The 9,649-nt window shown below is 42.1% G+C and overlaps 1 protein-coding gene across 3 annotated transcripts in view; it reads right to left on the bottom strand.

The window, feature by feature from the left end:
• DNAJC6 (DnaJ heat shock protein family (Hsp40) member C6) overlaps nucleotides 1-9,649 on the bottom strand; it is a 95,507-nt gene that overhangs the window by 41,258 nt on the left and 44,600 nt on the right. Inside the window, exon 1 of one of the 3 annotated variants that reach the window (XM_019531578.1) lies at nucleotides 2,559-2,794. The exons of the other annotated variants lie outside the window; for them this stretch is intronic. The gene's annotated coding sequence lies outside the window, so the exon portion shown is untranslated. Of the gene's footprint in view, nucleotides 1-2,558; nucleotides 2,795-9,649 lie in introns of those variants that run through there. 3 annotated transcript variants of the gene reach the window in all.

The raw sequence follows: 9,649 nt of genomic DNA, 5'->3' as shown, positions 1-9,649 counted from the left end.
ATGATTGCTCCCGGGGGCAGAGGGTTTTGATCTTTTGTCTTCTCCCTCTGACCCTATTTGCAAATATATACCTTTTGTCTCACCAACAATGTGTGCCTAAGGATCGTTATTCAATGAGCCTCCAAAGAAACGAACCGAGAGAGTTTTTTTTACCTCATGCTTATCAACTCAGCCTAGGCAGTTTAGAGAAACCTCCAAAGACCAAATCGATTCAGCCTCGGGCTTTTTGAATGTCTGTACTTGGCTATAGAGGGTTGTCACTACTCCAGGTGTGTTTCCAGTGGTTCCCCTCTGCAATAAAGGATCATAAGCAAGTCTGAGTGAGTGGGTTGTAATCAACAGTGCCATCTGGACCCAAGATGTTAGTATCTGAATCCTTCCATACAAAAGAAAATAAACTTATAGTCAACTGGCAGCAAAATGCACTTTCAGCAGCCAGAAGAATCTATTAAAAGAAAAAACCTCATATGATAAACTTAGAAGAATTACAAAAAATCAGGATTGTTTGTGGAGATGTTTGCATATCCAGCATTACAGCTAGCGTGGGAAATGTAGCTGTAGGTTCTCCTCCAGTAAGGGCCAATGACACAGTATGCAACCATTTGCTTTTCCTTTAAAAGCAAGCTACAATTATTAATCCAACATCCCAGGAGAATAAGAATACAATTTAAGGTTAAAAAAAAAAAAAAAAGAAAAAATTCTGGTAATATTTTATTCAACAGCAAAGCTAGGAGTTTTTCAGCAAGTTGGTATGGGGAAAGAAAAGAGCACAGATAAGAGTATTCCCCCATGGCTTTAAATCCAATATTCTACATATTCATGCAAAGCAATCGAGTTAATTTTGACCTTGTGTTAAATTGCTGTCTATTGATCTTATCTTTATTTGTAAAAACTAGTTCTCGCTGAACACAAGATGCTTCCTGTTATCTAGGCAATAAGACATCTTTACTAATTTAATTACAGAATACTCATTGAAAAGAGTGGAAGCTCTCAAAGAAACACCACTGCTTGACAACTTTTGCCTATATTTTATTCCTTATTTTAGTAGTTTTTGTGGTGTTATCCATGCTTTTTCCTAGTAAAAATATGTTATTGCTATAGCATCTTTAATGCAGTCTCTCTCAAAACATATTAGTGCAAAAAGAGCCAGCACAGCTTTTTTACAAAGGCCTCATCCAGAATGGGAAAATTTTCAGCATCTACATTTCCAAGCCACTGACTTGAGCTGGTGTAGGAGGGGGGAAAGTAGGTGAAAACTCACTTTTCCTAGTCTATTTAATTGACAGATTCAGCCTGGACGTCTTTATTACTTAGTTTTTAAATTTAAAAAAAATATATATTTCATAGATTTCCAATAGGTAGCCTCTCATTCCAAGGAGTCTGTTCCCTCTAGTTATCCTGGGAAGGAGAGGGACACTGCCTAAGCATAGGTATCTACTACACATGCATATATCACATCACTAAGACATCTTACTTTATGCATTATCAGCTTACTTCTAAACATACCTACAAGAAGGAATGTAATTAATAGTCTTTTCTGCTAATTGGATATGATGTTTCCTATTGCTTTCTCCGAGAAGGGAGCCCCTTTTAGCCAGAATAATCTCCCTGGGCTCTCCAAATAAAATGCCACCTTCAGGAGAGTTTCACATTGTGCTTGCCCAAGAGTAAAGAGTTACATTAGTACTCCCAGCAGTGTCCTTTACTGCTGTTTAGAAGACAAGGGAAGGCACTCAGTGCTGCATAACAGCTAAAAACTGGGGGGAGGGAAGAAACCAGTAAAATGAGACAGACAGACAGACCTAGAAAGGAGTGGAGGATTTGCTACATTAAGCAGAACAGAGCAGGAAAAAAAAGAAACTGAAGAGTAGAGCATATTTAAGGGAAGGCACATGCCACACCTTAAAAGCTGCAGAAAAATAATACAGCAGCTCATGGAATAGTAGTAGCAGGAGTCTCAGTTCGCCTCCATTTCTCCGTACCAAGCCCTGGACCATCACAGAGAAACAGGCCACATCCACTCACTCCCCCTCCGAACACACCCAAGCCTGGTAACTGGGGAGAGAAAATGGTTTAGAGGGGGGATAGGCACATGTTTCAGCACCACAGTCAGTCATTCTCTCTGTCCAGAGCTCAAGACATCTGAATAGTAAAACCAGTCTTTCCAGGCAGCTTGAAAAAAAAAAAAAAAAAATCAAACCAACAGTCATGAGTTCCCTAGGTTGACAGTGCATTTTCCCTCCCCCTGTGAGAGATCCTGTGCCAGTGCTCAGAGCAAGGGATGCACAGCTGATGATTTCACCCTTTCTTATGCTCTAGGAGACCCTAGACAGCAAGCCAACATTTACAACATGCTTTACAAGTAGCAGAGAAAGTCTGAATAACTGCACTGAGTACAACCCATAACTTGAAAGAGATGAAAAGGTAGGTGCAAAAGCAGAGGCCTAGAAAATGCAGTTCCAGGGTGTTCAACTAGACAATACCCTCACTTACTTGCTTCACTGCTCAAATGCAAAAGTAAGCATGAGTATACAAAAAAAAAAGAAAGGTAAGCTCACCTCAAGCTGTTCAACAGCATCTTTCATGTCAGAGCTCCCAGCCCAACAGCATTTTCCCCAATACTCTTTACTACTTTCTGCACTCTTTTGAGAAAGACTGACTACAAGCACCCAGCTTCAGCACTGACCCCACCCTAGTCTGCAGGTTCCTGTAATAAGGACAGGCAGCTGTGGTCTTCCTGTGGAGGAGCATGTTAACCCCTTTCTCAGTCCCTTAGGGTATCCCAAGCATCTTTCCTGTGACTTTTTGCTATAGATAATCAAACATTTGGTACAACGTGGTGCATTTCAACAGCAGGAGAAAAAACAACGTTTTTTGTTTGTTTGGGAGTTTTTTTGGGGGGTGTTAATTAGCTAAACTGCATGAGTAAGCAATCAGTCTGTGGCAGGGATGATTTAGCATTAGGAATATGCAAACAGACATTTACTCCACCAGAAGAGCAGAATCACCTTAACCCTCCCTTACAGCTCATTCGTGGTGGCCTCGGGGGTTTTGACAAGGCACTCCCAGGAGTGTGCTCCAGTGCCTCGTTCGACTGAGGAAAAAAAAGGCCTTGTTTCCCCTCACTGCAGACAGACGGTGTATTATAATGGACTAAAATGGTTGTGGTTCCCATAAATGGATGACAGAGTATGTTAAATTTACTGCAGCGAAATAAAATATGACTCAAGTCAGTGGGAACTACAGATCAATTAAAAGAATCAAACTATGGAAGATTTCCATTGTCTTTTAAACAAAAGGGATCTGTGCTGTGCTCATTCTGAAAGCCATAAATGTTTTTATGAATGCACTATTTCCTGTGAGACAGCACAAGTCTGACACTGTACAGAAAGGAGCTTGGTTACCTGTGTAGCTGGCTTTGTATATGTGCTCCTGTTCCTGATAGTTTTCAATTTTTTTTCAGGTTAATGGACATTTTCTCCTGAAAGATTTTACTTTATAGATCTAGCATTGTATTTCTTTTTTTCCTTAAGTCATTACCAGTGATGGCATTCAAGCAGGAAGCTATGTAAGAAACAAACATTTCTATAGTTATAATCTAGCACATCTTTGCAAAGCCACTATTAAGCCACACAACATCTCTGTGAAATAGGAGAAGAGTCTGAATTATCTGGGCCATAAGCACTTTTAGTAGAAGTGGTGAATTTGAGAGTGCTCCGATAATGCCCATTTCTAGAGTGGAAAGCAAACAGAAGTATTCAAAATGTTCTTTTGCCAAGGCCAAAGGGAGAGTCCATGAATTTTAGGATAGAAAACTTACTCACTCACTCCTTCTTTAGACGCTTACCTACACTTCACACTTTGTGCCTATCCCGAGGATCTCAAATCATTTTACAAACCTTAACAGAACTACATTATCCCAACCTACTTCAAATGTGTAGGTGGCAGGTCATTTGTAAGAAACATATCTGCACTGGTGACTCCTCTTCAGTCAGTCATAAAGGATAGAGTTGAGAGCAGTAAGTGCTACATTTGTTAAATGTCTGCAAGTGAGGCGACCAAAATCTGAGGGAATAATTAATCCATGCTGGAAGTGAAGAGCTATGTGATGTGTACCTTGAGTTTTACCTAATTTTAGGAACTGAAAGCACCTACTTCAGGGCTTTTCAATTGGCTGCCTACCAGGCTAATCTGTCGCCCCCAAACTCTCCCTGGTGATCACTCTCCTCATCACTTTGGCTACTGTTGCTGCTGCAGCCAGGGTCTTGGGGCTCCCCTCTCTTCTCTTGCTTGCACTTCTTGCTGGCATCCCCAGGGGCTGAACAGCCTGGGTGTGCTCCTGGGGGAGACCCTGCCCCATTTCATAGTGAAGTGAGAGAGCTTAAGACCAAGAAGGTGAGCAGTTGCTTGCCTGTCCATGCACACGGTGAAGCAGTGATGGTGGAAGCTGCTCTTCCACTCGGGAGCTTACAGCTGAGTAGGCTAGGGGAGGCCAGGGCTCCCACAGCATGCATTCCCTGTATTGGACAGCCACTGACTGCTAAGAAGTTGGACAGCCCTGTCCTTATATAATGCAACACAAAAATCACCCTGCTGTGTCACAAGTGGCAAGTCTGTATCCACTTGACAAAGGAGATTTTCATTCCTGTGGCAAAGAGGCTAGGAGGAAAATACCACAGAGAAGATGTGCTCAGCAGAGTATGCAGGGATTTCATGTCTAAAACCCATTTGCATTAATAAAAGTTACCTGTAGAAATCCCTCAGGCATCCATGAGAATTACACCCTGAACAGTGGTTCTACATTATAAAGTGCAGAGGCTCTGCGATACAGTGGGAGCTGTTTGAGGGACAGTCGGTTAAATAGCCAACAGCTTGTGGTTATTTTCTAGTGACTAGTTATGTGAAGTATGCTGGAAAAGCAGTAAATACGTTGCAGTATGATCTAATGCAATATCTCCCTCTACTTCCCTCTTGATGTTTTATCCTGTCTGCAGGCAACCTGAAACAATGGGTCTGAAGTATTAACTTCCTCATTGTTCATAGGTGCTAACTCACATGCCGATGATACTCTACACTACAAGCATCATTGACATGGCTTCAGTACTGTTTAAGGAATGCAAAAAGGCCAGCCTAGTCTTATTAAGATGTATGCAACCTACTCATGGGAATTTTTTACAGCAGAAGTATGTTTACTTATATTAGCCTAAAATGTTTTAAAAGATTAAGAAATGCTGGTTTGGGGTGGGACACTGGACTATAAATCAGGAGACTTGGGTTCCATACCTAATGCTGACACTGACCTGCTGTGTAACCTTGACCAAGTCACTTCACTTGTGGTAACTCTCTCTCCCTCCTTGTCTTGTTAGGTTTTGTAAAATCTTTGGAACAGATATAATCTCTCACAACATGTCTATACTGTAGCTAGTGCAATGGGCTCCAATCTCAACAGGGGCATCTCCTGTCACACAAATAAGTAAGGGAGTGAAGACATCTATAAGTCCCCCCTCCCTTACAAGGTCAAACTCAGAAATCAGCAAGGAAAGACTTAAATTATACAATCCATTTCCCTAAAATGAAGGATACAGTAGTGTTACCATGTTTCCAATTTCAAGAAGGAGGACACTGGTGGGGGGAGGGGTTCTATGATTGAGGAGGGGCAGCAATATGCCCCCTGCCTGCCCACCCCTGCCAGTGCCCCTCACTCCTGACCCGCAGGCCCTTTTCCATTCCCCAGCCCTGCTGGCTGGTGCTCTTCATGCCCAACCTGCAACTCCCTGCTCCCCCCCGGTGCCCCTCATGCCTGACCCACAGACCTCTGCCCCCCCAGCCGGGCTGGTGCCACTCACTCCCAACCTGCAGCCCCTTTCCCACCCCCCAGCCCTGCCGGTGCCCCTCACTCCTGCCTCTCAGTCCCATGCCCCAAAGGCCTGCCAGTGCCCCACACTCCCGACCTGCAGGCCCCTGCTTCCCACCAGCCCTGCTGGTGCCCCTCACTCCTGACCCCCAGCCCTGCCCATGCCCTGCACTTCTGACCGGCAGCCCCTGCTCCCTCCCAGCCCTGCTGCCCAAGCAGCTTGCACACACACACACACACACACACACACACACACCCCCCCCTACCTTCCAGCTGCTGCCCGGCCCACATGGACAGCAAGTTCTCTCTCAACAGCCAATCAGCTTCCCCACTGCCCCCAGCACAGAGCAAAAGCAGAGGCAAAGCAAAAACCTGGACATTTGCTTGCATTTTAAAAAACCCGCCCAAACGGGGGACAAGGGACCAAAAAGGAGGACATCTCCGGGAAAACCCAGACATATGGTAACCCTAGGATACAGTTAACCAGCTCTGTCATTTATCACTAAATTGATCCTAACTATTAGCTGAAAATATGAGGGTGAGAACCGGGAGTTACGGAGAAATTAAGGATGGTGAGTAGTAGTCAACTGTCAGTCCTCTGGATCATGGTGTACACATAAGAGGCCTAGTCAGATGTCTGATGGATCTGTTTGTGGCTGACAAGCCCAATTCAAGAGCGACACAACTTGTTACAAGTTTCACAGATCCATATGTTGTCTGAGTTGGAGTCCAAATTTACAGCATGTTGCTTTCCTCTTTTTCGCTTTGCTTCCATCCTCTGGATCAAAGCCGCTTCATCAAATAATATCTGAACTCAGTCTGGCCTTTGGACTCTGTCACAATGGTCTAAAAGGGGTGGGGTAGGTCTAGGGCATCCTCCACACTTCCATACTCTTGCTTAGGCATACACACTGAAGGACAGAGAATCTAAAAATATAGACCTAATGTGAGTTTTGTTCTTAGTTCTTAGAAAATTAAATTACAGATCTAAGGTACTGGGTGATTCTGGACAAGTCTTACACGTGCATTAATGCACCATAGGTATTGCACATTAAGTTTAGTACCTGTAATAATAATAATACTGACTGGCACACACCTTTTTAGTGATACTAATGCGCAGTAAACTAATTCTACTTTGCATTAGTACAGTAGCACAGCTTTTGCCATGACACGCTAATGCGCAGTAGAATTAGTCGACTGCACATTTAGCGTCTCATGTGGACATGCCCTCTGTTATGCAAGTACTCCTAACTGAACCTTCAACCTCTGAAAAATAGAAAGTGAAGTAATGCTTTCTCGACTGGAACAAGGGTTTAAATTGTTTCGTTTTGTTTTTCGCTTTTAGCTTCTGCCAGTAATCACATAAATTGTTTCCATTCCCCTTTAGCTGTTCAGTGAAGTTGAAACATGAAGTTTAAAATCCCAAAACACATATAGTGTTAGCAGTGGATAAATTTCATGTATTTACCAGAGGATGGGAGTAGAGCTGGCAGGAAAGATTGATTGTTAGCTACTGAGACACAGGGAAAGGACAAACCAGAAAGAGCAAAGAGACAGCACCCAAAAGCAAAGACTGCATTCAGATCAGATTCCTCATTGGCAGTTGCAGTACAAGAATTGGAGGGGGAAAAAAGCTAAAATTACATCTAAAATAAGAAGGGGATCCAGGGATGAATTGGACCATATTCCCCTTTCTAACATTGAGAAAAGTTGCCATTGTCACTGGTTTTACAGAAAGGAAAGAACACCTGAAAAGGTGGAGACTAGGGAAAGACAACACAGATTTGTAAGAAAGAAATCCAATCAATAAACTTTCCAGAAAAGTAAAGCAGTGGAAATTTTACTGAGACATCACAAAAGTTTCTGATGTCCTGCTGCACATTAAACTGGCAGAGATATAAGACAGCAAGGATCTGAAACTCCTGTGCATACCAGGTTTTAAAAAGAGGTCTTTGTCTTTATAACAGAGATTAGAGCTCACTGGATATAACTTGAGCAGTGAGACACAGACCGCAACACTGGAAGAATGTCGTGTCCACTTTCTATATATGCAGATGAGAGAAGGGAAATAGCAGAGAAGGCATTTGCATCTACAAATGTATACTAAATCTCTGAGGTGGGAGATTGGAGTTTGTGCATCTGCATGAGACATGGATGAATGAAAATTGAAGCCTTTGTAAAAAGCAGTAATCAGGCACTAAATAAAGAAGGGTGGGGAAAGTAAGGCTGCTATTTAGCAGGAACTTTAGGTTCAGGTTTAATATTAGCCAATGTTTAAGAAAACTAAGTATATAATAGTATATATGAAAAGACATTGGACCACAGATATAACAGGGCAGCCTTTTATCTGGAACACTTTTTTGAAATGTAATTTGGCTGTTTTGTAATAGGAAAAGAAAGTCTCAAATAGAAGAACAAAGGGTCTTGAGTATATGAGAAAGTTAGATCTGCTGGAAGAATCACAATAGATTAGGGTAGTGATTGAATTGCAGAGTTCACCCTAGTACTGTCCAGAAAGGAAATGTGTCTTCACCAAACTGTTTGAGAAGGCAAAAGGATCAGGAACATATAGACAGATAAAGAATATTCCTTTATTGAGTGGGTAATTAGCATAAGAAAGAGAGAGGCAATAACAGACACTGATTGCAGAAAGACTATTAGTCTTTGGAAGAGAACAGACTGCAGGGTACAAACACTGACTGAGAAGTTTGAAGAGCCAACTACTTGCAATCTGACACTGTGGAAACTGGAAAAAAACCACTGTGCCTTAAGAATGCATTTGCAACTTTTGTCATTGGTAGCCTAGCTAATGTACATTACCATGGTTGGTTGTTAGAAGAACTGCAAGAAGAGTCACTACTGCTAATGAGAAACTGGAACTCCAGTATCATCCTACCCTTTGTGGACATTAAAGTTGCCTTATATTACTCTATTTTTCTAGAGGACAACATGTTAAACTCTTCCTGCAGCCACACTGTGTCTCTGTCCGTGTTCACAGCCTCCTATCTGCTGCAGGAAGCTGTTGGAAGTTACACGACGCATGAGCGGTTCTATTCCAGAGGACCATGCCTGTGATTCAACCTTTAACTAGCGCACATTTAAGCAGGATATTTGCTGTGCTAGGCCAGATTTTAACAAAATACCTGACCAGTCAACTTCTTCCTGCGTTAGCCAGCAATATGTTCTGTAAGTACCATAATAATTTAGACAGAAGAGTTGCTTCATGTATAGTGAAATCACCTACATGCATAAGATCACTTACTACCTTACATGGTACTGTGTAGCCAAAACTCCTAATCAGTTAGCTATAGTACCCACCAAGCTACATCTCTGAGAAGGTAACTTAAGAATTGAAATGGCTGTGGCTCCCAATTTTCCTCCTATTCCTGACGTGCCACATCCCTCTTTTATAGTTTCCTCTTGTTCCTTTCTCTCTCAAGAGGGATTTTCTTCCACTTTTCACCTTTTAGGAGTAAATCCTGTATAAAGTTTGTAGACAAATTTCTCATCCAGATAAGGCAGATGGAGCCAATCCTATGACAATTCACCCCCAGCATTTATAACAATATAAATATTTGGTTCATATTTTACTAAACTTCCAGTCCCCATAAACTGAGCTGACACTCTTTTTTTGCTTCAATTTTTAACTAAAGTTGATAAAAAATAAAATTTTGAGTTATAATAACTGCAAAAGTAACTTCTTGCAAACATTTCCTTCTAACAATACCACAGCTGCTTTTGAAAAGTCTTTGGGCCTTTTCTCTCCTGCAGGGTATGAAAAGAAGAATAGGATTG

Source organism: Crocodylus porosus, unplaced genomic scaffold (assembly GCF_001723895.1).
Source record: "Crocodylus porosus isolate Cpor-Errol unplaced genomic scaffold, CroPor_comp1, whole genome shotgun sequence".
NCBI classification, from domain to species: domain Eukaryota; kingdom Metazoa; phylum Chordata; order Crocodylia; family Crocodylidae; genus Crocodylus; species Crocodylus porosus.
Note: the sequence above shows the minus strand (reverse complement) of the source record. Positions and strands in the feature narration are given on the sequence as shown.